The sequence below is a fragment of the Rhagoletis zephyria genome, unplaced genomic scaffold, assembly GCF_001687245.7.
Source record: "Rhagoletis zephyria isolate East Lansing unplaced genomic scaffold, Rhagoletis_zephyria_1.1 Rzeph_scaffold_00024, whole genome shotgun sequence".
Classification (NCBI taxonomy): Eukaryota; Metazoa; Arthropoda; class Insecta; order Diptera; family Tephritidae; genus Rhagoletis; species Rhagoletis zephyria.
Window position 1 is genome coordinate 332,508 of NW_016157108.1, and position 27,197 is coordinate 359,704.

The 27,197-nt window shown below is 38.3% G+C and overlaps 1 protein-coding gene across 4 annotated transcripts in view; it reads right to left on the reverse strand.

The window, feature by feature from the left end:
- Positions 1 to 27,197, reverse strand: part of dl (REL proto-oncogene, NF-kB subunit dorsal) — a 140,772-nt gene that overhangs the window by 87,367 nt on the left and 26,208 nt on the right. The window contains exon 1 of one of the 4 annotated variants that reach the window (XM_017615904.1): positions 13,575 to 13,900. The exons of the other annotated variants lie outside the window; for them this stretch is intronic. The gene's annotated coding sequence lies outside the window, so the exon portion shown is untranslated. Of the gene's footprint in view, positions 1 to 13,574; positions 13,901 to 27,197 lie in introns of those variants that run through there. 4 annotated transcript variants of the gene reach the window in all.

Sequence of the window (27,197 nt, forward strand, 5' to 3'; positions counted from 1 at the left end):
ACGTAGAATCCTCCGATATTTTACGCGCTTAGTAAAAAAAAAAATCATCCGCCCTAATGTATATGCACAAATGCTTTTGTATGTACTTATGTATGTTAAAGAAAATTCCAAACTGAATAATTTCTTATTGAGTCACTTAACGCATTTTCATTGAGAAAATATTAAAACATTAATACGCGCCGTTATACATACAAACAAATGTGCCCAGTAGAAGAGGTAATGTTTGGGTATGCCCCTGTAACCTATGCACAAAAAGATGCAAGAATTTCTCTACAAAATTGTTATACGAAAGTAATTTGTCGCATGTCGTTTTACAAAACTATACTATAAATAGAATTTGTAAGAAAAAATGTCCGTATCACAGGGTTTGCAAGCGTGACCAACAAGTTGGTAGTCGAGCACGCATCTATTCGGCTACTGCTGCTGTTGGGATTATGTAAAACAAGTAAGAAAATCTAAGTTCGGGTGGAGCCGAACAATAAATACCCGGCGCAAGTTTTAAATATATGTTTATTCACCTTTCCGAAACATACCGCTAGATGGTAAGCCGGGGTGTATCAATTTTGAGTAAATTAGCGTTCTTAAATTTCGAAATATTGCAGTTTCAAGCATTTATGAAATTTACCGTTATATGAAAAGCGGCCGTAATTTTAGTCCGATTTCAATAATTTTCAACGTTTTGCATTTATGTGGCAAGCACAACAAAAATACCGAGTTTGGTACAAATTGATAGAACGGTTACCGATATACATATATGTGGTCATAAGTGGGCGGTGCCACGCCCATTTTCCAAAATTTACCCATAAGCGTATTTCTTGGTAAAGAATTGTTGCGAGCATCAATTTTGAATAAGTTAGCTTTAATATTTACTGATTTATCGAAAATTTTGTATTTCTCTAAATTTCCGTTATATGGGATGTGGGCGTGGTTATTGTACGAAATTGTTCCAAAAATTTATAATATTCTTATTTTTCGTCTAAAAATTGTTATAAATATTAATTTTGAGTGAATAATCGTCGGTAGTTACTAAAATATCGCAGTTTTCGTATTTCCGAAAATTATCGTCGGTAGTTACTAAACTATCGCAGTTTTCGTATTTCCGAAAATTACCGTTATATGGGATGTGGGCGTGGTAATTCTCCGATTTTTAAACTTTTCGGCCATTTAGTATGCTGTATCAAGGCCAACAACTGTGCCAAGTTTGGAAGAAATTGGTGCAGCGGTTACCAAGATACTACGCTCATTTTCCAAAAATTTACAATATTCTTATTTTTCGTCTGAAAACTATTGTAAATATCAATTTTGAGTGAATGATATTCAGTAGTTACTGAAATATCGCAGTTTTCGTATTTCTGGAAATTACCGTTATATGGGAAGTGGGCGTGGTTACAGTCCGATTTCGCCCATTTTCAATACCAACCTACCTTGGATTAACGGAAACCTACATACCAAATTTTGTTGAGATATCTCGATTTTTGCTCGAGTTATCGTTTACACGGACGTACGGACAGACGGGCAGACGGGCGGACAGACAGACATGGCTTAATCGATTTCTCTATTCATTCTGAGCATTTATGTATACATTTGTCTATATCTATCTCGATTCGTTTTGGCTGTTACAAACAACCGTTATGTGAACAAAATTAATATACCCTTGTGCACAATTGCGCTCGGGTATAAAAACGTACTTGAGTTAGTTCTCAAACTGTTTGTTTTGATTGTGGTTTCAAAGCTACACATTTTATTGCGATTCAGAAAAAGGTAATCAATTTCTATTTTTGCACTGGGTATATTTGTTTATATGTACATATTCATGCGATTTCGAATGTAAACAAACCATTCAACGCCTACTACAAATTACTGCATGTATACATACTCGTTATGCACATTAGAGTGGTCCAAAAAAATCGTTTCCCAGATAGGGTTTGGGGCACCTTCCAAAATGTTTCCTCTTGCCGAAAGAGGTGCTAGTACCAAACCTTACGTTTCTAAGTATCCATATCCATGCTCATATTTTACTCTAGAAGTGTTGTGTACATATATTTATCAAACAATTGGTTAAGTAACCTAAGAACATTTCAAATTTAAATGATCTATTAAAATATGACAAGGTTCATTTGTCATGGCAGCAGGAGCTTTTTATAAAAATTACCAATATTTTTGTCAGTTTCACAGCGATCCAGTAGCGCATTTCAAGGTCATTGAGCATCCTGTATTGGTTGCAGTAGAAACCTGAAAGTTGGTATAGATTTCACAAATATCAAAAGGAAAAAACTAAGGGGGTACCCCGTTTTCTAGGATGAAATTTGTTTCTTATACAAAAATTTCACCACTCTAATGTACATAGAATCCCATGAAACTGCATTTTACTTCTATATGTCTACGTCCGCCGCACACCACTGAGTTTGTACCGTATCTTTTATATTTTTCGTATTTTCTTTGGCATTTACAGTTGGATCCATGATAAAAATATAGCAAGGTAGCACCGTTCTCTCAATTCGTCGGCCATGATTTTTTTTTGAAGTTTGCCAACATTTTAAAATCATATAAAAGTGAAAATAAAAAAATTAAATTGTTCGAAATTGTTGTTGCTTGAGTTTGAAAATGAAAATGTGTGTGTGAGGTTGGGAGTAAATTTAAAAATTAAATTGTTTGGAAACGTCAAGAATTTGAAAAGTGACTCTCAGCGGTTCTACCTTACTATATTTTTATGATGGTTGGATCTTAAAGTATGATAAAGTGATGTTCTTGTCTCGAGAAGAATTTTTTTTAAGTTCATTGACCAACTACCAGATCTCAGATCCTACCACCCTAATATTATGGTGATTTCATTTTTACCAAAAAATGTCGGATTGCCCCTTTCTCTTTTCGTGTTCGATTCTAAATTAAGGGCAAAGGGTGAAAAAATGTTGGGTTCGTTTCTTAAAATATCAGACTCTTGCAAGGCAAAAAAGGCACCATTTCTGCCCTTTGAAGCTTTGTCCGGGGAGATGGTTGCCCTGAAAATCAGATGGTTGCTTTAAACGATAATATGATGAAATGCGTGAGCTGGACAAGGACAAGAAGGCAAAAACATTCCTTTTCAAAGGGTTGAGTGTATCATCAAGCATATTCTGCACCGTACAAGGGTAAAATTTTGCTTTTACAGAGTGGTGTTTTTTGGAATTTTTTTTTGCTGAACTCATACTGTATAAAAATTTCTAGACAACACCATCCTGTGATCGGTCGACAAACTTTTCACAAGCTGAACTGATTCTTGATGATACTTTCTAGATAACACAACTCTGTGATCGATCAAACAAACTTTTAAGTTTGTTTAAAAAAATACTTTTTCTGTTCAAAAATATCGAATCGCTTATATAGAAAAACCAAAAATGACGCTATTTGATAAAACCATGTTACTTTTTTCTTAGTGTACAAACGGTTGTAGTGCCAAATAAGAAAAGAAGAACTTACTTATATTAGGGTAGTACCTTAGAGTGTTAGGAACTGAGATGTGACGGGTAAGTACTAGAACGAGGTACTTGAGATCAATGAACTTTCGAACAAAACAAATGTTCCCCTCGTGAAAAGAGGATCGATATATCATACTTTAACATTCGACTGTAGATGAAAAAGATACGGCGAAAAATTACAAAAACCAGGGATCGGACCCAAGTGTTACGGAGTGGTAGTACGCACCTCAGCCACAGCGGCCGTTTGTAAGAAAAAAATTGCAAAATGAGTATTACCATCCAAGGTTAAAGAATTGTTTGTTGAGTTAAAGTTTTGTTAAGAAATTTTAATAAAAACCAACAAAAGTAAAATATTAATAATCCTATTTAGCAATCCCACTTTTCACGTGTTTAGACGGGCGAAATGTCACGAACACTTTTTAAGGTAGCACACAAAAAACGTAAACGTGAAAACGATCAATTGTGTGGTGTACTGTTGTAGTTTATTGACATCACCTGTATATAATTTCACCATGTATGTATATGTACATATATATATGTATGTATGTGCATATTTAAATGGATCAAAAGAAAACCATTAATATGTGAATGGTTTGAATTTTTGAAATTTCCCAGAAAACGATGAGTCATCAAATATGTCCCCAATTTTCCGAGTATGCCCGGAATGTGTTTACGGCCAAGAGAAAATATTTAATTTGATTTTATTTTATTTTGGAACAACAATAAACATATGAACATGAATGTAAACGCTTGAATAAGATACTTAAGTACATAGATATACAAGCATGAGCCAAGTGTCTAATCAAAATATGATATTTCTAATTCCGATAGCGTTTAAGTTCTTTTAAACTTTATTAATTGGGGTTTCACAAGCCTTATCATAAGTCTTAAAATTTGTCTATGTAAATAAGCATTTAAAATGGGTTTAGGGAACCCGCTATGTATGATAAGAGCTAATTATATAGATTCTTTAAAACCATTTTAAATATTTTACATATACAGAACTTGAGACTTAAGATATTACTATGCTTAACACGCCTTGTGAATCCCCTACATATGTTTTTAAAAGTACTCATTATATTGCATTTTTTGGTTTATAATTTTAGGCATATTACTCTTCTAAATGCAAGTTTTTTTTATTTTCGTTATCCATCTTTCAAACGCTTTACCTTTAAATGTATATTTTGGTTGAAAAAAATGTTTAACTACTTTTATGGTGCGATAGCCGAAAAAAAATCAGACCTGTATACCCCTGTACTAGGTGTCAACTAACTTGCAACTAGATTTTGGACACTAAATATCAATCCACCTTATGAGTTTAATTTTCCCCGAACCGGTTCACTTTCTCGATTTTCGATTCTGTGTCCTCACTACGGGTGGATGAAAAAGTTTCGGGCGAAACTTACGATAAGGCTGAATTATAAAAAAATATAACGTGATTTTTTTAATTTTTTACATGTTTATATATTGAATTTATTTAACATTAAATATTTGTTTATCCGTTTATATATCCTGTTATAGGTACGGTGACCAGATTTCTGTAATGCATGGAATCCGAACATACAATAAGTTTTCTTAGAATAAAAAGACCTAACATCTTTTAATACAGTTTTATTTAAAAGAAAACAAAGAGAAAAAAACTTGAAAAATTATCGGAAAAATGTATACACACAATATATACGGTGGCGAGAATGTAAATAGGGAAGAGACATTTTGGCCACTTTTCTTTGTTTAAATTGTTTTATTATTTTTCATCAATATATAGAGTACTATCTAAAACAACCATGTAAGTCAAACTTTCAAAGCTTTGAATTTTAACAAATGCTTATAAAAATTTTGAACATTTTCCAATTCAAAGTGCAAGTTTTAAGTAGCTTGGACTTACCGTTGATTTTTGGCAACTTTTTTGTTCGCGCGTTTTCTTCCATACAAAGTATGTTCGAACATTTTTTTGTGTGGAGAAAATGAGTAGGGCAGGCACCTTGTCGTTGGTGCGGGGGCCTAGCTGAATCTCCATTCAGACCTTCCCTGGACTGGGGTAACGCAGCCGCTCTTGCAGCTGCTGCGCTGCCCCTTTCCCAGCTTAGGGCTGCTGGCGGACAGCGACCAAGAACTGCCGCCTCCTAATAAAGGGTGTGACGCGATACCGTGCCCATTAGACGGTTTGCAGCCAGGAGGGTAAACCGGCTGTATTTTAACGGCGCCTTCTCGACACCGGGCCGCCTCGAGGAGTAACGGTGGCCTTACCGCGACAAGGGGCGCTGGCGCGGCGGACGTTCGAGATCCCCATCAAGCATATAGACTGCTACGCTTGGCAAGTCAGGCACGCGGTCGTAAGACAATGATGAAGACAACAAACAAACAAACAACCAAAAACAACAAACAAGCAACAATAAAGAGGAACAAAAATAAATAGGTACAAGGTACGGCAAAGGTTATCTGGCTCAAACTAAGCCAAAAAAAGCAAAGAGAAACGGAGGAGGAGCTTCCTAGAGGGCATCTCCGATGCCGAAGCAGCGCTCTTCATTGACCAAGGGCGTTGAGGGACTCTGAAGAAGACAAGAGGTACAGAGGTAGGCACCACAGCGTTACGCGAGCGCCACAGGTCTCCAAGCCAGTTCGGCTCGACAACATCGCGCGAGTCCATGCGGCGGGACAGAGACCGCCATATGGATAGGCGGGCGAACCCGCCTACAATTCCGGGTCGAGGGCAACCTGGCGCCCTAGACGACCGTAGGCGATTGGGCCTCAGCGGCTCCCAAACGAGGCACTATATTAGGTACCTAGAGCAAGGCAAACTCCCGAGGAAGCCAGGAGACTGGCTCTCGCCAGATCATCTCAGCAGGGGTCGAGCATACGCGGCAATGATCGCGAGGGCAAAACGACCGCACCCGCAAATGAGCGGAAAAGCGGGCAGCACCAGCAGCAGGGTGGAGAGGCATCCGGCAGTCAGACCGCACCCGCTGAAAAGCGGAAGAGCGGGCATTACAACAAGAAGGCTGAACCCAAGCCCGCTGGGAATCGGAGCGTTGAGCAACCCCGTGATTCGGGCAGAAGGTTTGACAGGCGCGCCGACGAGACCGCACCCGCTGAAAAGCGGAAGAGCGGGCATTGTAGTCGGGATGAGAAGCACGGAGACCAGAGGAAAAGGGTAAGTGGTTCCGGTGAGAGCGCACCCGCTGCAAAGCGGAAGAGCGGGCAATTAACCCCCCAGAATCTGGCTTCAAAGAAGCAGCGTGAGTTTCCACCCCCTCCGGCATCGGGACCCGGGGGTAGGCACTGGGGCCCAACGTCTGCGCGGGGCGGCGAAGAGCAGACGCACAGCTACTCTGACGCGCTAAGGGGCATTAGGGTGGCGGTGCTGCCTAGAAACTATCCCGTGGAGGCGCTGAGTCCGGATGAGTTGACTACCCTGCAGGACGCCATAATGGACGAGTTGTTCAACGGGTGGAAGCACCCGCTGGCCTTCTGCGGAGTTTATTTCCATCCAGGTATGCTCCTTGTGGACTGCAAGGATGAGGGTACGGCAAAATGGCTGGAAGAGTTTGCACCAAAACTAGGGAGCTGATGAAATACCACCCATGCATAATATGACTATCTTCCTGCCGAGAAGTGCCGACAGATCGGCAGATTATGTGATGGGGCTGCTAAGGGCGCAAAACGAAGGTCTTAACACACCAGCGTGGCGCGTCATCTCGAGCAGCATTGAGGATGCTGGCCTGCGGCTAAACCTGGGCATAGATGAGGACTCCTTCATGAGCGTCTGGAGGGCTGAGTATAAGCTGAACTTTAGGTTCAGCTATGCCACAATGAGGCCCTGGCGACAAAACGCAGCGGAAGAAGAGAAGGTAGCTGACGAGGGGAAATATGTAGGTGTCAAAAGCTACAACAGCTACAGCGGTAGAGGACGCACAGGTTTGCCAGCCCGCACCTTCAGCCCAAACTTCTAACCCGCTAGGCACCAACCAGCTAGTATCAGCGGCTCTTGCACAGGGGTAGGTCCCCTCAACGCAGGAGCTGATGGAGGGACTAGACCTGAGAAGGCTTGAGCTCGTCGGGAAAAGCGAGAGCGACCTAAGGCTCTCGGACCTCGACGAGCGATGAGGTACCCACCGCCCCTGAGAGTTGCCCAGATCAACCTGCACCATGCAATTGCAGCCTCGGCCGCGATTGTCAGCAGGTTTTCTACGGACGATCTGGGCATTATACTCATTCAGGAGCCGTGGACTTACAGAGGCCAGGTAAGGGGCCTCAAAGGAGCAAATAACAAGGTAATATGGGACCTCGCCGCAGAGATGCCCAGAGAATGCGTAGTGCTTAGAAACGATATTGATTATTTCTGCATTACAGAGTTTTTAACGAAAGATTTGGTAGCAGTGCAGGTGACACTTCGGGTGGATGGAAGGCCCGTGGAATAAGTCTTCGCTGCTGCTTATTTCCCCGCGGACAGCAACACCATACCCCGGCAGAGGTACAACAACTGGTGGCGCATTGCCGGAAGACCCGACTTCCTCTTGTCCTCGGATCCGAGGCAAATGCGCACCACGTGGAGTGGGGGAGCACCAACACCAATAAAAGGGGTGAGTCATTATTAGAGTACCTACTAAGCGAAGATATGTGTATAAACAATGTTGGACATTGTCCGACGTTTATCACCAGAGCAAGACAGGAGGCCCTTGACCTCACTCTGAGCAACAGCTTGTCCACGGAGCCTTCGTTGTCTGATCATAGAATTATCTAATTCGTCCTCGGAGCGGAGGTCACGGTAAGTCCTCCTGTGAGGAACCCCAGGAATGCAGACTGGGAAAAATATAGGAAACTATTAGATTTTAACCTACCCGGTATAGAGAGGCAACATAGAAGAGATGGCTGTATGTCCCTAGAATACAGGGTTAATAGGTGTTGTGTAGCTGCATACTTGGACAAGGAGAGGCAGCATGCAGGCATGCTTGCAGGCCCTGGCTAGCTCGTCAGTGGGGGGGGTCTTTGCTATCTTCCTTGTCTTTAGCTACATTAACAAACAAATTTTACTCATGCCTGATTATGAGTAGTTGTGGTGTTACCAAAAAAAAAAACAAAAAAAACTATGCAAAACAAAATAGAAACAGGACAAAAGGCAAGTAAAGAAAAGTAAAGAGAGACAGTCCGGGTCAGGTGGAATCGTCCCACCCCTTCTGCGTGTTCTCCACGAAGCCATGGGCGCTGCTGCGACTCCTTCCTTTTAGCAGCGCCCCCTTTGCCTGNTAGGCCACAACTGCGTGGTGGTCTCGGGAACTCTCAGCTCTCCGGAAGGAGGTNTGCCCAGAGAATGCGTAGTGCTTAGAAACGATATTGATTATTTCTGCATTACAGAGTTTTTAACGAAAGATTTGGTAGCAGTGCAGGTGACACTTCGGGTGGATGGAAGGCCCGTGGAATAAGTCTTCGCTGCTGCTTATTTCCCCGCGGACAGCAACACCATACCCCGGCAGAGGTACAACAACTGGTGGCGCATTGCCGGAAGACCCGACTTCCTCTTGTCCTCGGATCCGAGGCAAATGCGCACCACGTGGAGTGGGGGAGCACCAACACCAATAAAAGGGGTGAGTCATTATTAGAGTACCTACTAAGCGAAGATATGTGTATAAACAATGTTGGACATTGTCCGACGTTTATCACCAGAGCAAGACAGGAGGCCCTTGACCTCACTCTGAGCAACAGCTTGTCCACGGAGCCTTCGTTGTCTGATCATAGAATTATCTAATTCGTCCTCGGAGCGGAGGTCACGGTAAGTCCTCCTGTGAGGAACCCCAGGAATGCAGACTGGGAAAAATATAGGAAACTATTAGATTTTAACCTACCCGGTATAGAGAGGCAACATAGAAGAGATGGCTGTATGTCCCTAGAATACAGGGTTAATAGGTGTTGTGTAGCTGCATACTTGGACAAGGAGAGGCAGCATGCAGGCATGCTTGCAGGCCCTGGCTAGCTCGTCAGTGGGGGGGGTCTTTGCTATCTTCCTTGTCTTTAGCTACATTAACAAACAAATTTTACTCATGCCTGATTATGAGTAGTTGTGGTGTTACCAAAAAAAAAAACAAAAAAAACTATGCAAAACAAAATAGAAACAGGACAAAAGGCAAGTAAAGAAAAGTAAAGAGAGACAGTCCGGGTCAGGTGGAATCGTCCCACCCCTTCTGCGTGTTCTCCACGAAGCCATGGGCGCTGCTGCGACTCCTTCCTTTTAGCAGCGCCCCCTTTGCCTGACAAGTGTCCGTATGTCGATCAGTCCGTCATCCGTCCTCTCCGTGTCGTCAGCAAGTCATTCCCCACTTCCCCTCGGTTGCGCAAGCACAACACCCACACCAAAAATTAATAATCTATAACTCCATNTGCGCAGGCTATTCAACAAAGCCGAGCATACGGGATGCTGTGAGGAATACTCAGCTAAACTAACGAGCTACAGCAAGGAGATCAGGAAGGCCAAGAGAGAAAGTTTCAGAATCTTCTGTGAAGGCATCTCGAATACTCCAGCGGCCGCGAGGTTACACAAGGCTCTTGCCAGAGGAACGGTGGAATCGGAATTAGCATTAAAGCATCCGGATTGCACCTATACAAACAGCATAGATGAGAGGGCAACCACTCTGCTTGCAGCTCACTTCCCGGGGGCCACTAACTTAGAACAGGGCCGGAGGTCAGGCGAACTAGACCGCGACTATGAGACTGCAAACTGGCAAGAAGTATTTTCGCCCAGGATTCAGTCAGGTGGGTGCTGGGATCGTTTGACCGATATAAGGCCCCAGGGGTAGATGGCATCAGGGCGGAGAGAACTTAATACCGCACCTAGCGGACATAATGAGAAGCAACCTTGCGGAGGCTTATGTCCCACAGGTGTGGCGGAGGGCGCGAGTAATCTTTATCCCGAAGGTGGGAAATAGGGACTACTCGCTAGCAAAGTCTTTCAGACCTATAAGCCTTACCTCCTTTGTGCAAAAAGCAATGGAGAAGATAGTGGACAATTACATAAGATCTAACATTCTGAAGGTAAAACCCCTACACGTTTGTCAGCATGCGTACAGAGCTGGAATATCCACGGACACAGCCCTGTATCAACTGACAACCGAAATTCAGGGGGCTTTGGAATGCGGCGAAACAGTGCTCTGCGCGTTCCTCGATATAGAAGGAGCGTTCGACAATACGTCTCACACTGGTGTGCGCAGGGCACTAGAGAAGAGAAACGTGCAGCCAGTGATCTGCAACTGGGTGGATACGCTGTTGCATACTAGGATTGCTGAAACCAAGGTGGGGGACAGCGTGGTACAGCTATTTACAACAAAGGGCTGCCCACAGGGAGGGGTTCTATCCCCTCCTCTGTGGAGCTTAGTGGTAGATGAACTCCTGCAGCTTCTCTCCGGCAATGATATCCGCTGCCAAGGCTATGGGGATGACATAGTGATCATTGCCAGGGGGAAAGTTTGGGAGCACCCTCTGCGACATTATTCAAAGAGGCTTAAGATTAACAAAAAGGTGGTGTGCTAAGTTAGGCCTTAGCATCAATCCGGTCAAAACCGCCATCATCCCATTTACCAGGAAAAGAGCCCTGTTGGGCATGAGGGACATAAACCTGGAGGGGTCGTGGTCGGCGTCGCCAGCGAAGTGAAGTATCTGGGAATAATCCTAGACACCAAACTTCTATGGAAGAAGCATGTGGACGCGATCACCAAGGCCACGAAAGCGTTAATGGTGTGTAAGCGTCTAGCAGGAAAATCCTGGGGTTTATAGCCCCAGGATCCTATGATGGCTCTACATCATGATAATACAGCCAATGATTACCTATGGGACGGTGGCTTGGATTTCAAGAATTACTCTGGCCACGGTGAGACAATCACTCACCAAGCTACCGCGACTGGCTTGTGTATGCATAACTGGAGCAATGCGACGACGGCGCTGGAAGTAGTCCTCGAACTCGAGCCTCTTCACATAACCATAGCGCAGGCAGCCAAAGGAACTCTGCTCAGCTTTACTAGAGAGGGATGTGGCAAAGGTAAGGTCATATCCTCTAGGAGTATGGAGAAGCTAGGGGCCTCGATCCCGCTTGCTCTGTTCCCTACATAGGACATAGGAAAAACTATAGTATTTGAGAAGAGATTTAAGATAGAGTTATGCAGCAAAACCACCTGGAGCGCCCCCGAATTCGAGGGATTACTCCAGGAGTGCACACTGCACTGGTACACAGATGGCTCGAAGACCCCAGATGGAGTAGGGGCAGGAGTCCTTGGGCCCAGAACAAGAATCTCTGTTCCTATGGGGAAATACCCGAGCATCTTCCAAGCAGAAGTCTATGCAATCTATCTATGTGCGGAAACAATCATGAGTGGAGGGTATAGAAATGAGAAAATTATAATGTTGAGTGATAGTCAGGCGGCACTCAAGGCTCTTCTATCCTATGAAGTCAAATCTTCACTGGTCCTTGAGTGCATTGAGAAGCTAAACTCCCTTGGCAGGCACAATAACATCAGGTTAGCGTGGGTACCTGGCCATAGGGGAGTAGAGGGAAATGAGGTTGCAGACTGCCTCGCTAGAGAGGCGGCAGCCATCACTCCAGTTGGCCCAGAGCCCTTCCTGGCAGTAGGTCCCAATACCATAAAGGAGGAGCTTAGGAGAGAGAGGCTCACACTAAAGAATTTTAACTGGCACAGTTCGGTAGGAATGCGCCAGGCAAAGAGTTTACTTGGATGGTTTAACAAGAAAAGATTTCAGGGCTTAATAAACCTCCCAAAAGAGAGGCTTAGAATTTTAACAGATTTCCTTACAGGACACTGCAGACTTAGGGGTCACCTACATAAGCTGGGCATATGGTCGAATGATATTTGTAGGTTCTGCGACCTGACCAGTGAGACGCCGCTTCACATTCTCTCTGAATGTGAGGCTGTCTGCAGAAGACGTGAGAGGAGTTTACGCTCGTTGTGGCCACAGCTTGAGCACATCCACTCCCTACCCCCGAAGGCACTATTGAACTTTCTGAGGGGCTTAGATGAAGTGATGTGAAGAGAAGAGGGCACAATAGATCACCAGGTCGCAGTGCACACCTTATATTAAATAATATCTATCTATCTAACACCTTCCACAAAACAAATTTACCAAAAATCAACGGCACTTAAAATTTGCATTCTAAATTGAATTGAATGAGCTACAAAACTGCACACTCGGAATGTTTCTAAGAAATCTAATTAAAAAGCTCAACATTTTGGTGAAACTTTGCAAACTTCTCTAATTTGTGAACACCTTCATAAAAAATAATAAACATTAAATAATCGAAATAGGTAATAGCCGAAGGATGCTAAAATGTCTCTTCCCTAATTAAATTTTTGCCAATGTATCTACAGCTTATATTTTTCATAACCATGAACTTTTTGAGGGAATTAGTATTATTTTTTATAATTTCACTAAATTCAAGTTGGAACCATTTCATGAGAAAAAAACAAACTTAACAAATAATCATAAAAACCTTAAAAAATTCTGCCAAGTGTGATAGACTGCAATATAGGGAGAGTATCAGTTTGACAGAATAAAACATAACCAAAAATCATAGAAAGTAAGGATGCTGGCCTCCTTATAATCAATATTCTTTGTGATAATGAATGTGCTGCCACGTTTGTAATAAAAATTGTTTTTGGGTCAGAGTACAAAGAGGCTATTCTTAAATTAACACTATTCTTAATTAACAATGAAAATCGGGGTAAATATCCAAAATCGCGACACTTATACGTCCCGACTTTTAAAAAATATTCAGCGGGACAATTTTCTCAAAATCGGTACTGTCCCGCCAAAATCGGTACGAATGGTCACCGTAGTTATAGATGTTCCCATATTTGAATTCAGTCAGAATCAAAGTTGTAATATTAAATTTCGATTTTCATTTTATCTGTCCTGAATTCGAAAAAAAAACATCTGTGGAGTGCAGAAAAAAGTGTATTTAAAGTTAAACTTGTTTAAAGGAAACAATCTGCCGATTACGTTTGCATGACTTTGTAATTCAGTTTAAATTGGTTTCGTTACAGTGCGCTCCACAAGAGGGCAATGACGTTACCGCTTGGTGTATTAAACCCTTTTTTGGAAAATTATTTCTAAGATACTTACTTCTTTTATATCGGATGTGGCCCCATATAAATATTCAACTTTCGCTTCTAGTACTCTACGGCGCAGAAACCATTAAGACTAGGACTTCACCAAAAGCTTTTAAGGCTTTCAGCACTCTATTCAGCTTAAAGAATTGGTGTGGAGTTCTACAGATGAGGTTTATTTTCTAAACACTGCCGAATAGGAGCGCTCCGCTTAATAACTCTGGATAACATAGTCGAGGATAAGCGTTTGCTTGTCGGTCTGGGTTTTATTTCCACAGGTTTTATGGTACTGCATGTTTGGCGAGCTACAGGCATCCATGGAGTTTTTATGCTATATCTTTGAAAGTATTATCCATTAACTGTAAAATTTGTATCAAATTAAAGAGAGGTCATATGGCTAAACAAGTGGAAGTGGTGGAAGTCGTCTACTTTTTCAAACTTGTAACTGTCAACACGTGGGTGCCAGGAAGCTTATGCTCCGACTGTTTGTGTGATGACAGGAGATGCTTCGTTTTGTCCTCGTACACCACCAGACCCATTCGCTTTGCTTCTCTATTTCATTCCGAAAAGGCAAAACAGACGTAGCCTTGGTTTTTACAGAAAATGTCGCTGTCATACGCCAGCAATTTTCCAAAACAAAAACATTATGACCACTCCAATAAAATGATCCCTATCAAATAGACACAATGCCAACGAAATTGACATTATGTAAATTTAATTTTTCTTAAATGGCCATAAAGTCAATCCTTTTTTTCGCGAGTGTGCGTAATGTCAAGATATTGGTTTGATGTTAGATGTGTTGTGGACTGCACTTGGTGGATTTGAAGTTGGCGTTTTATATTTTTGCTACCTTTTACAATGAATCTCAACACAGTAATGTGTGGTAATATGCGGGTGTTAAAACTGTTCAATTTGAAAGAGCTAGTGAACTCGCATGTCGTTAAAACGCCCAAATATGAATTACAAAAACCTAAAAAATATTTAAAATGTTAGTGCGAGTTATAAGCCATCCGGGTGTCAAATTTCATCTAAATCCGCGTAGCCGTTTCTGAGCGAAGAGAGGTCACATATATTGTCCATTTTTAATTTCATAACATTTAAAATCGCCCTGTTCAGATAAAAAAGTTATAACTTCAAAAAATTAGACTTGACCTCTCCTTTTTAAATTCGGAAAAATCGGTGCAAATTTAATGACCTTCACAAAAAATACCTTCTCGTATAATATATATATGTATATAGGTACTTAGGTAGATCGATAGGACTCAGGAAAATATTTTTACCGAGTGTGGGAGAAATTGATAAATCGGTAACCAATATATACCTAGTTAATCATAAGTGGGCGGTGCCACGCCCCATGGGACCACAGTGAGGCTGCCCTTAACCCAAGGCCAAAGAATTATTTAAATTAGTTCACAAACAAAGAACTTTGCGCGAACAAACCCAAAAGTAACAAATATACATATCGAAAAGACCACCTACGCTTTTTTTTAAGTCGATTTAAAAGGATAGATTCACACAAAGTTATGTTAAAATATAACACCCAAAATGTATTTAAAATGTGTGATTGAATTTGACATTGTAATCAGAAGAATCATCCTATAAAAGCAAATTGAAAAAAATTTTATGAATTTTGAAACGCTTGTTTATATTTTTAGGCATTATAGTATCTTAGAAGAAAAAAATTTTATGAATTTTGAATCGTTTGTTTATATTTTTTGCATTATAGTATCTTAAAAGAGAGCCGAACTGACTTGTCAGTCACACCTTGTTTACACCCAAGTTCATAAAAAATAAAGAAAACTGCAATTGTAGGCGAACTATGTATCTGTCTAGTGTTAATCTATTGTTAGTATCACGAACCATGTAGCTATTTCGTGTAAACCTACTGTTAGTGTTGGCGGATTATGTACTGGCCCTTCTGGCAACTCTGCTGCTGATGAAATAATCGAAAATGTTTGTCATCTCCAAATTTTCAATTCAATTTGGCCTACAGTATTTTATATTATAACAAAGCCCTGTTTTTTAGTAAAAACTGATTTTAGCTTAAAAATTTAAAGCGTTTAATTTTTTTCAGCTCTCTTAACAGTTTTTATCAGGCAGGTTCTGCAATTCACTTGCGAGTGAATTTCAGCCAAAGCCACTTCGAATTCATATTGCAAGGGGTTGAAATTCACTCGAAATTGAATTGCAGAACCTGCCAGTATATCTGCCGATAAAATCAATGCTGTTGCTTCAAATTTTAATGCTGTTTCTTCTAGTTTCAATTAGAGAGTTTCGGTTTCTCACGAGATTCTCGTCTATCGAAAACCTCGTTATACTCGCGAGTTTCTCGATCATCAATTTAAGGCAGCGTGTTTAATTTATGGTATTTAAACCATGAAATGTTGAATTTCCTACAAGCTCAAGTCTAGTCTCTCTCCAGAATATAAACCATGTGCATATTCTGTTCCAGTGAGGTCTGCATTGTCCAACCCATAAGGAGCCGCTTCCAGATTCAACTGTTCCTATCCATTTATTACTTTTACACACTTTTTTGCAGCAGGCATCGAACGCAAACAATACACATACATAGATTTAAATTCTTCTTATATGTATGAACAAATGCTTTTTTCACAATAGAATATTTAACATTTACACATACATTTTTTTCTGATTTTAAAATTTATACTTTCCATATGATCTTACAGATGTACATATGTCTCGATAACTACTCGAAATTACTCGAGAGATTGCTCGATTTCCCGGGTATCGAAATGCTCGAGAATGTGCGAGCAGAAATCCAAAGCCCTACCACTTATGTACTATTATATTAAAAAACAGTAAAATATTTTTTGACACTTTAGATACCAGGAGCAACCACAAACTACAAGTAAATGTTGTTATTGCTCTATTGCTACTGCCTGTTTCATATTACTCTAAAACTCTTTACACTGATTTCAAATAACTCTTTAACACGCCTGCACTGAGAATTAGACCAGAAATACGAGTATGCAAATACCCACCAAAAATTTGTTTTTTTTCATCTTTTTTGTGTAGCACTGATATTTGAATTCACTTGCTCCAAAAGTATTTTTTTAAAGAGGCGATTTTAAACCAACTTTATATATTGACCCTGTATATTTTCTAAACAAAGATTTAGTTTTTCCGAACTTTAGGTTCACTTAAAAACTTACGTAAACATATTGTTGTGAACATGTGTAAGTTTAATTATCTTCGACACACCTTTCTAACAAAGTCTTAGTTCTCTTTATTTAAAACTTTTTTTAACCCTTTAACACGAAAACCGCTTACTGGCAAATAAACAACTAATTTTGGCGGTTTGAATATGACCATGTTTACTTTTTGCGAAAACAACCGCGTAAGTTGGCACCGAAGTTGCTCATACGCCGCACCGTACAACCGACCGCCATTAAAGTTGAAATAAAAATGATTTGAGTTCCAAATATTGGAGAAAATTTTTACTTTACTTTATGTATTCTACATACATATGTATGTATTTATGTACATCCATACGTAAGTTAACGTGGTGCATATCGTTAGCAGGACGCGTGGCTCATTGAGCGTATATGTATGTTGGAAATCGTGTACTGTTGTCAGGCTCGGATAGAGGGTGGGGGTTGTGATTTTTAACACGGGCCCGGAGTTTTCAAAAGGCCCGGATTTTTTCAAAAAATTAAATTTTAAGATAATAATTACAATATTTTCCTAAGTTAATAGACATAAATATTTAATATACACATAGGTATTATAAATTTTAATATATGTGAAAGCGGGCAAAGTCCTAATAACTATATAGTTAGCGAAAAGAACCGTCCGCCTGGCCTGGCTAATGGAACGTGGAAAGGTTTTCGTCACCATGCGAAGTCACCAGTTGTTTGCGAATCATACTCCATTTATTAGGAGAATAAATGTAAGGCTACTTATTCCTCTAACTCACTGAACTGAATTATGTAGTGACAACGTTGAAAATACGTTTAAAAATTAAATTTTTTTTCGTGGGGCCCGCCAGGCGCGTATTTTCTTTTAGCGGCCCTGACTGTTGTAATGATTTCGTAGGGCCAATATCGAGTAATAGTTCAAAATACGCATATTAGTCACGGCTTCGTATGCATGTACGTATGTGTTGGCATGCAAAGCTTTGCTTTCGCTGTGAAGAATGCCGTTGCATGGGATTGCAAAACAAAGAAAAACAAGTAACAAAGTCTAAGTTCGGGCGGAGCCGAACATTAAATACCCGGCGCAAGTGTTAAATATATGTTTTTTCACCTTTCCGAAACCTACCGCTAGATGGTAAGCCGGGGTGTATCAATTTTGAGTAAATTAGCGTCCTTCAATTTCGAAATATTGCAGTTTCAAGCATTTCTTAAATTTACCGTTATATGAGAATCGGCCGTTATTTTAGTCCGATTTCAATAATTTTCAACGTTTTGCTTACACGTGGCAAGTACAATAACCATACCGAGTTTGGTACAAATTGGTAGAACGGTTACCGATATACATATATGTGATCATAAGTGGGCGGTGCCACGCCCATTTTCCAAAATTTTACCATAAACGTATTTCTTGGTAAAGAATTGTTGCAAGCATCAATTTTGAATAAATTAGCTTCAATATTTACTGATTTATCGAAGATTTTGTATTTCTCTAAATTACCGTTATATGGGATGTGGGCGTGGTTATTGTCCGATTTTAAAAAGTTTCGGCGATTTTTTATGTTGTGCCAAGGCCAACAACTGTGCCAAGTTTGGAAGAAATTGGTGCAGCGGTTACCAAGATATACACATGTAACCATAAGTGGGCGTGGCTACGCCCATTTTCCAAAAATTTATAATATTCTTATTTTTCGTCTAAAAATTATTGTAAATATCAATTTTGAGTGAATTATCTTCAGTAGTTACTAAAATATCGCAGTTTTCGTATTTCTGGAAATTACCGTTATATGGGAAGTGGGCGTGGTTAAAGTCCGATTTCGCCCATTTTCAATACCAACCTACCTTGGATTAAGGGAAACCTACATACCAAATTTCGTTGAGATATCTCAATTTTTGCTCGAGTTATCGTGTACACGGACGGACGGACAGACGGACGGACAGACAGACATGGCTTAATCGATTTCTTTTTTCATTCTGATCATTTATGTATACATTTGTCTATATCTATCTCGATTCGTTTTGGATGTTACAAACAACCGTTATGTGAACAAAATTAATATACCCTTGTGCACAAGTGCGCTCGGGTATAAAAACGCGGATATACATATAGTATGTATGTATATACAGGTATGTACATGGGTGTACGCAGGTACGCGCTAAGCGCAAGCCCACCCTCCCCCCCCTAAATTCCAAAGTCTCATTGTAAGTTCCTTTCTATGAATTCATCAATTTCCAATTCAAAAAATGTATGCAATAAATTAAAACATTGGATGTCTTCACATCCATTTCGGCAGTTTTGCTAAACTGCTGGTTGTTCCTCGATAATTCTATCAACTGTGAACGTCCTTTTCAGCTTACTTTTGTTAGTCTGATAAACAGTCATTTGCTTAAACAAAAGGTAAAATAATTATCACCTTTTAATATCTTCTCTTAGTATTGTAGAGGTTTTGTAGAAAAAACAAAAATGAATTCATCACCAAAACTATTTTTCGATTTGCAGAATACACTCGAAGACTATTGTTTAAATAAACAAGTAATTTTTTAACAAAAACAAAACCGACTTGAATTCTCGTAAAACTTTAAGATTACCGTTAATTTCTTCATGATCCAATAATCGGATCTAAACCAAATTAGGATGGGACCACCTCTGAGGTACCACCTTTCCTTTAAAAAAGAATTATCGAAATCGGTTATGCGGTAACATATGTACGTAAAAAAAATATTCCGACGAATAGATAACCTCCTCCTTTTTTGAAGTCGGTTAAAAATAATAAAAAAATTACAATTTTGGTGTAAAGACGAAGTCGCGTTTTAAAATTTGCATGCAATTAAGGTAACTAACAAATTTGTATTTTAACTCTTCAATAAGTTCATAGTAAACTTTCACATAAAATCCTTTGTAGGGCTCGGTACAACTCAATTGTTACAATAACAAGTAATTTTTAAGCAAAAAACACAGCCGACTTCAATTCTCATATACAAATTTAGAAGTACCGTTAATTTCTTCATGATCCAATGATCGGATCTAAACCAAATTAGTATGTGACCACCCCTGAGGCACCAGAAAAAGAATTATGGAAATCGGTTAATGTGGTCCAAAATCATGCGGTAACATACATATTTAAAAAGAAAAATCCGATGAATTGATAACCTAATAAAAAGAGAAAAATTAATGAGGTAAATTATTATAAATTTTGAATAGCTATATTTTAACATTTCTAATAAAATTTACATAAAAAAATCTCAGACCCCCTCTAAATTATGCTCTGCGTACGCCCATGGGTATGTATATATTTATGCGTACATATGTATCGGTTAGCGTGCAATACCTCCATCGGGCGGAGCTTTTTAACCACAAGAACACCAACTGAAACGCGATTATGCCGGCTTTTTGAATGGGAAAGACAAAATCGAAAGCTTTTTGACAAATGCAATATTCTGTGCAAAGAGAAATCATAGAGAGAGAAAAACGAGGAGAATAAATTGGAAATTTGGTTGTTTTGTTATATTTGTTTTTATTGTTTGAGAAAGCGGTGAAGGTATTGTTTCACATACATAAGTAATGAAAAGCCACAAAATAATGGATAAAGCCAGGCGAAAAGGCAAATTACAGAGGAAATGTGTTGTATATAAATTACTTACATACATACATGCTCGGCCATATTTGTTTTCCTTAACTCTATCAAAATAATATAAACAACTTTATAAATGTACATTGCGTCAACTGAAATGCAACAAGTAATTTTTAGCAAAAAAAAACCGACTTCAACTCCCATATAAAAAAAAAATATATATATATATATCTCAAGATCCACTGATCGGATCTCAACCAGATTAGTCTGGAACCACCTCTGAGTCACTACCTTTCCGATGCAAAAATAATTATCGAAATCGGTTGACGTGGTCCAAAGTTATGCGGTAACATACATAACAAAAAAAAAAAAAAATATTCCGACGAACTGATAACCTCCTCCTTTTTTGGAAGTCGGTTAAAAAGACGTAACACATCATCGAAATGCAAAAAGTTGATAACTAACAGAGAGCTGCATGGATACACTCAAATTACATTTTAAGTCACTCGCTTTCTTTTCACATCTGCACACACTCGCACTCATTTATTTCCAAACATAACGTGCGATAGCATTGGAAAAACATTGTCAATTGAGTGAGTAGTGCTTGATTGGAAAAACAAGTGCATGCCATAACTGCTGTAATGAAAGTATCAAAGAAAAACAATTTGTAAAAACAATTTTGGTTAATTTTATTGGTTTTCTAACTGCATATTATAATGCAAAAATATCAACTGATTAAGGGCATCATCATTTGACGTCTGGTGGCGTCTTTTGTCAGAAATGACATTTCCAGCTAGTTGAAGGAGTGGCTATTACTCTACGACTGAGTTTGTGCAGCAGCGGCATTTCGCATTTGTGAACCTCCCACCAATTTATTATATCGAAGTCCGTATGAAAATATACCTCAATATTTTCATATCGCCGCAGCTCTGCAGTAGCTTTATCAGTTCTGCTCACAAAGGTAGGTTGTTTAAGAAGACCTGAAAACAGCTCAAAGTTGTCCGAAGGTAACAAAGGTGTATCCGCAATTTGTGGTTACGTTGTACTGTCAGAATTCTCAGTTAACGTTCTCATAATTTGTAAACATTTCTCTTTTTTGTACCTTTGCTCAGATTCGGTAAAGTTCTTGAGCTCTTTTGCTGGCGGGTATAAAAAAAGCACAGTTTTGTGCAAATCTGTTAGTTTTCAACAGCAACTGTTTTTAAATAATAAAGCAACTTATTTTTCAAGTCCCTTATAAAGCCGATGTCTTCTGAGGTNAATAAAGCAACTTATTTTTCACGCCTCTTATAAAGCCGATGTCTTCTGAGCAGGGTTGTTGCGAATATTATTCCAAAATAAAAGTCCTTTCCGGATAATAAGTAAACCGCCTGTCCAAATTAAAGAAATTTGGTATCATATGAAATGGGGCTGAAATAGCTTTTAAACAGAAATAACGAACGACCTCCATTTATATTTTTTTTTATAATCTTATATATAACAAGTAATTTTTAGCAAAAAAAACCGACTTCAACTCTCATAAAATAATATATATATATATATATATATATATATATATCTCATGATCCGCTGATCGGATCGGAGTATGGGACCACCTCTGAGACACTACTTTTCCGATGCAAAAAGAATTATCGAAATCGGTTGACGTGGTCCAAAGTTATGCGGTAACATACATAAAAAAAAACAAAAATAAAAATAAAAATATTCCGACGAACTGATAACCTCCTCCTTTTTTGGAAGTCGGTTAAAAATAAGTGCACGTTTTTGGTGTGACCTCATAACATGAGAACGGCTCCACCGAATTCAACAAAATTTATAAAGCTTATTCGGGCCATCATGCAGATATTTTATGTGGAGTTTGCCCAAATTTGGAAAAGGAGGCGTGGCATATGTATCTCTTATGTATAAAAATAAGTACACGATTTTGGTGTGAGCTTATAACTTGAGAACGGCTCCACCGAATTCAACCAAATTTTTACGGCATATTCAGGCTATCATGCAGATGGTTTATGTGAAGTTTGCCCGAATTCGTAAAAGGGGGTGTGGGGTGCCATACTAACTAAAATTTGTATGTTGTATATCTTTTGAAATATTTGTGGTAGAGTACTGGAAGTCAAATAATTCCATACTCATGGAGAAAAATGGGCGTTATTGGAAAAGAGGGCGTGGCACCTCCCATCTTATATATAGAAAACTAAAAAATTACTTGTTATATATAAGATAAGTACAAGATTTCAACCAAATTTATACGGCATAGTCGGGCTATTATGCAGATGGTTTGTATTAAGTTTCCCCGAATTCGTAAAAGGGGGTGTGGCACCTCCCATACTAACTAAAATTTGTATGTTGTATATCTTTTGAAATATTTGTGGTAGAGTACTGGAAGTTGGTATAGAGGTATATCAAATAATTCCATACTCATGGAGAAAAATGGGCGGTATTGGAAAAGAGGGCGTGGCACCTCCCATCTTATATATAAAAAATAAGTACAAGATTTCAACCAAATTTATACGGCATAGTCGGGCTATTATGCAGATGGGTTATGTGAAGTGGGCCCGAAGTCGGTCCAGCGGTTCATCGTATATGACAGTTTATGTCTGTCACATGAACCACGTATATGGTACAACAGCACATACATGAAAAATCGAGAACATATTGAAAAATTGTTGCTATAATGTGCTGCGTTTATTTTTTCTTCGGATAAATTAAGTCAAGTATAAACATGGCTGCAAGTTTTTCAATAGGGATTTTGTAGAGCCAATGGAATGAAAGTCACCACAACACAACATATCTGTCATTTCATCGTATTATCGAAAAGGTGGTGTACATTAATATTCGGTCTTTCTATTTTGGACTTTCGAGAATCAACTCGTGTGTTTAATATAGTTCTTAATTCATATTTCATTTTATTTTTTTTCGTCAATTTCAATATTTTTGCACAAATTTGTTGCAGCGTTTCGTACGAAAAGTTTGAGTACACTGAAAATTTTCCATGCAGGTATTTCTCCTCATTGATTTATAGTGAACAAAACCATTGTGGAAAATTGTGGCTGTGTTGTGTTCTTTGGCTTCGAATGAAGTTTTTTCAAGTGCTCTTTTACTGTCGATTGTGAATTTCATTTGATTATTTAAAAAAAAGTGCGTTTACCATACGATTTATCGAATTCGTTCCTATGCATTGAGTTTTTCGTTCGCTATTGAATAAAATGCCACGATCCCGTCGTTCAAATATAGGCCGACGTACGCGTCTTGCGAACATGATGTTATCGCAAAGAAGATCGCAAAATGTTGAGGAGCACTCCCAACAAAAGGAAGTACGGCGTGCAGGATTTTTCATTAATTTTTCAATATTTGGTGTAGAGAAGCACACCGGGGTACCGCTAGTTCTATACTAAAGAAAGGCATATACCTGACACAAGGTTTGCTCTATGGTGATTAGTTAACATTTTTTATTAAAATATTTTTCAGTATGTGGCTTTCCTCGTTTAGACATTTCAGTTTTAAAGCTATTAAAGTCCTCTTTCATTTGATCCCAAACTTGTTTAATTTGGACAAGATAATTAAATAATTTAATAAAACTAATATATTTAACTAGTAATTTAAAAAAAAAAACCGACTTCAACTCTCATAAAAAAAAATATATATATATATATCTCATGATCCACTGATCGGATCTCAACCAGATTAGTATGGGACCACCTCTGAGACACTACCTTTCCGATGCAAAAAGAATTATCGGAAATCGGTTGACGCGGTCCAAAGTTATGCGGTAACATACATAAAAAAAAAAAAAAAAAAAAAAANGCTTTTCATAACAGCGTTTTTCACTCGCTTGACTTGATTTGGAAAGAGTAAATCAATGCCATATTTAAAATCAAATGAGTACACTCCCAGCAAAAAATCGGTAATCGCTTTTATTGGTAACGTGTTCTAGAAGGCATAGCGTTATAATTACGGTGACCATATTAACGAACGTAAATACGAACATACAACTTGTATAATATGATGGTAATTTAGATGAAATATTTGCCAGTTAATTATATTATTAAATTGTACAAGTTCCTCTTCTCGAAAGGCTCTGTAACCGGATTTTAACCGATTCCGAAAAATGAAACCAAATCCTTATCAAGGACTTCGCCATCCTTTGCTGCCACAATGCGTTTATCATAATTGAGCGGAGGTTTATTTTTATTTTTCAGTGGATCTGAAAACTTAGCGTGCAACATGATCCTGGGCACAACTTTCCCTGTGCTTTTGTCAACAATAAATTTGACTCAAAGTATTTTAATTTTTCTGGGAAAATGTCTAAATATTAGTGATTTTTTTTCAATTACATAAATTTCCGCTTATCAGTATTATCAAGGATTCGTGACCCTTAAGTGGGGTGCGAAGCAAACTGACGAAGGTGTTCATTCTGTTTTATTATGGACGTTTTTATTTTTTCATATTCTATGTTTAAAAATTGACCTCTGCAAAATCCAAAGCTAATTTAAAGGACAGTTTAAGAAATAAAGGAAAAATATCGTCCTTTATTTTGACAAAAATTATAAAGGACAAGGGGTTAAAATAAAGGACTATCCTTTAAAATAAAGGACGGATGGTCACCGTAGTTATAATGCCTTCGAAATTTTTCGCTTCTTTAGGGTATTGCCGATAATGCAAAGTAGAATGTCCTATAATATTTCTTTTTTAATTCGCTTCTTTGCTTCATTTCGGGGTAGGCTAAGTAGAATGTCTTACAATATTTTTTTTTTATTTCGCTTCTTTGCTTCATTTCGGAGAATGCAAAGTAGAATGATGCATCGCAGTCAGCTGAAAAATAGAATGAATATCAAAAAATTCTTTTTCTACCGATACTTTCTGTAGAAATTTCTCTCGCATAAAAATCATGTTTTGCTTTGTTGAATTTGCAGCGAAGTTGAAGTCAGTCAATGAAGTGAAGTACAAGAGTGAGGAAGTACAATTTTAAACTTAATTAAATATGCATGTATGTACATACCGATTTTTAAGTAAAATCTAAATACCTAAATACATACATATGTATGTATAAAAACTGATTTATACTTTGAAATTAAATACTTTTTATATTAGCCTAGCTCCCGTATAGGTATTCTTCTTCGTGTTCGTGCTGGTCTTCGCATTATCTTCGTCTTGGGATTTGTGCATAAATTAGCTAAGACCTTTGAAACAGCTGACATCCCTCCTAAATATAATCTTGCATCTGATATTGTGATACCTACATGTTTCACGTGCCTGATGAATTAAGTTAAACTTAATTTTTTAAATACGTGACAACGCTCCTAAATACAGTTCAGAAATAAAGCCTTTTGAAACCCATCTCATTTGATACTCATATTTTTAATAATTGCTTTAACTTATTAAATAATTTGAGTTTACCTTATTGAACGGATGCCAACTCTCTTTAATATTCTAAATATTCAAACTAAGGATATCTTACCCCCTTCGTTTCACATCATATTTAAATATTTCATTTAACTTATGCATACTTTAATTAAACTCTAATTTTAAAACTGGTGGCAACCCTATTCAAAATATTTTAAAACCAAATAATTTTAGTTTAACTTTTTACACAGGTGGAAACCCTCTTTAATGTTATAAATGTTCAAACTAAATGTTTCTTAATATATCTTTGTTTGACGCCAATATTCTAATATTTCATATAATTAATTTCTTCGACTTATTATTTTTAAACCAGAACCTCGTTAAACCTTTTCGTCTGACAGTTGTATTGTGATACATATTTAAATTATCTAATACTAATTCAATTCAAATTTAATTTAATCATAAAATAAGGTGACAACCGTCCTACATGCTGTTTGAAAATAAAGTTTCTTCAAAGCAATTTTCATTTATATTCATTTTGAAGTGATTCATATAACCTATGTCTCATATTGAATCTAGCTTTGTCACAAAGTGGCAACCCTCTGCAAAATATTTTCAAACCACAACGTCTTTCGTCTGGCATCCAAATCAGGACATATATTTAAATTTTCTGCCTTTATTTAAGTCGAACTTGCATTTTGAAATTGGTGGCAACCCTCTTATATATAATTAAGAAATAAAGCCTTTTCAAAAACCATTTCGATCGATAGTATAATAACTGATCTAACTTAAAAATAATTTCAATCTAATTTTTTTTATCAGGTGGCAACTCTTTTTGAAAAAATAAAAAGTTATTGCACATCCACAGGCCAAGCCCTTTACCGCAGAACTCCACAGGCGAACACCGATGGCCTACCAACTGTCATTTTGACGAGCAATGGGATTGCAAGTTTTTGTGTGTGGGCCAGTGGCGGACCCAGAACTGTGCAACATGCATTTTCATATTATTCAATTGAAAAAATGATGAGTGAGATATTTTAAATCCGAAAATATTTAAATTTCCCTGAATATCGTGAAATATGATTGCCAGAATATATAATGAATGGATGCATTTGGAAATTTAAATTCATGTAAAAAGTGTGTCAAATTTCAATTGAGTTTGAAATTTTAGCTGTGTGCTAAGCATGAAGTATCATGTTATTTGAGTAGGCCCCCATCTAGAAGCGTTAAACTTTGAAAGACGCGCGACTCAGTAGGTAAATCTTGGAAATGCATTCAGCTCCATCTGTGAACTAATCAATTAGTACATTCCTCACAGTTTATCCGCAAAGTTTCCACAAATATGGGAACTTTGTGATTTGTTTTGTACTGTGGATCATATTATTGAGAAAAAATTCCTGTAAACAAAATATCTATTCCATATTCATGAATTTATGATAGTTTTTCGTATAAACTAAATTTTTTGAATATTCATTGCTATCTCATTATGTGACTTTTGGTTAAACAATTTTTCTAGGGTAAATAAAAAATAATTAATTCAATAACACGATCGTGCATTTATAGCGAAGCTCA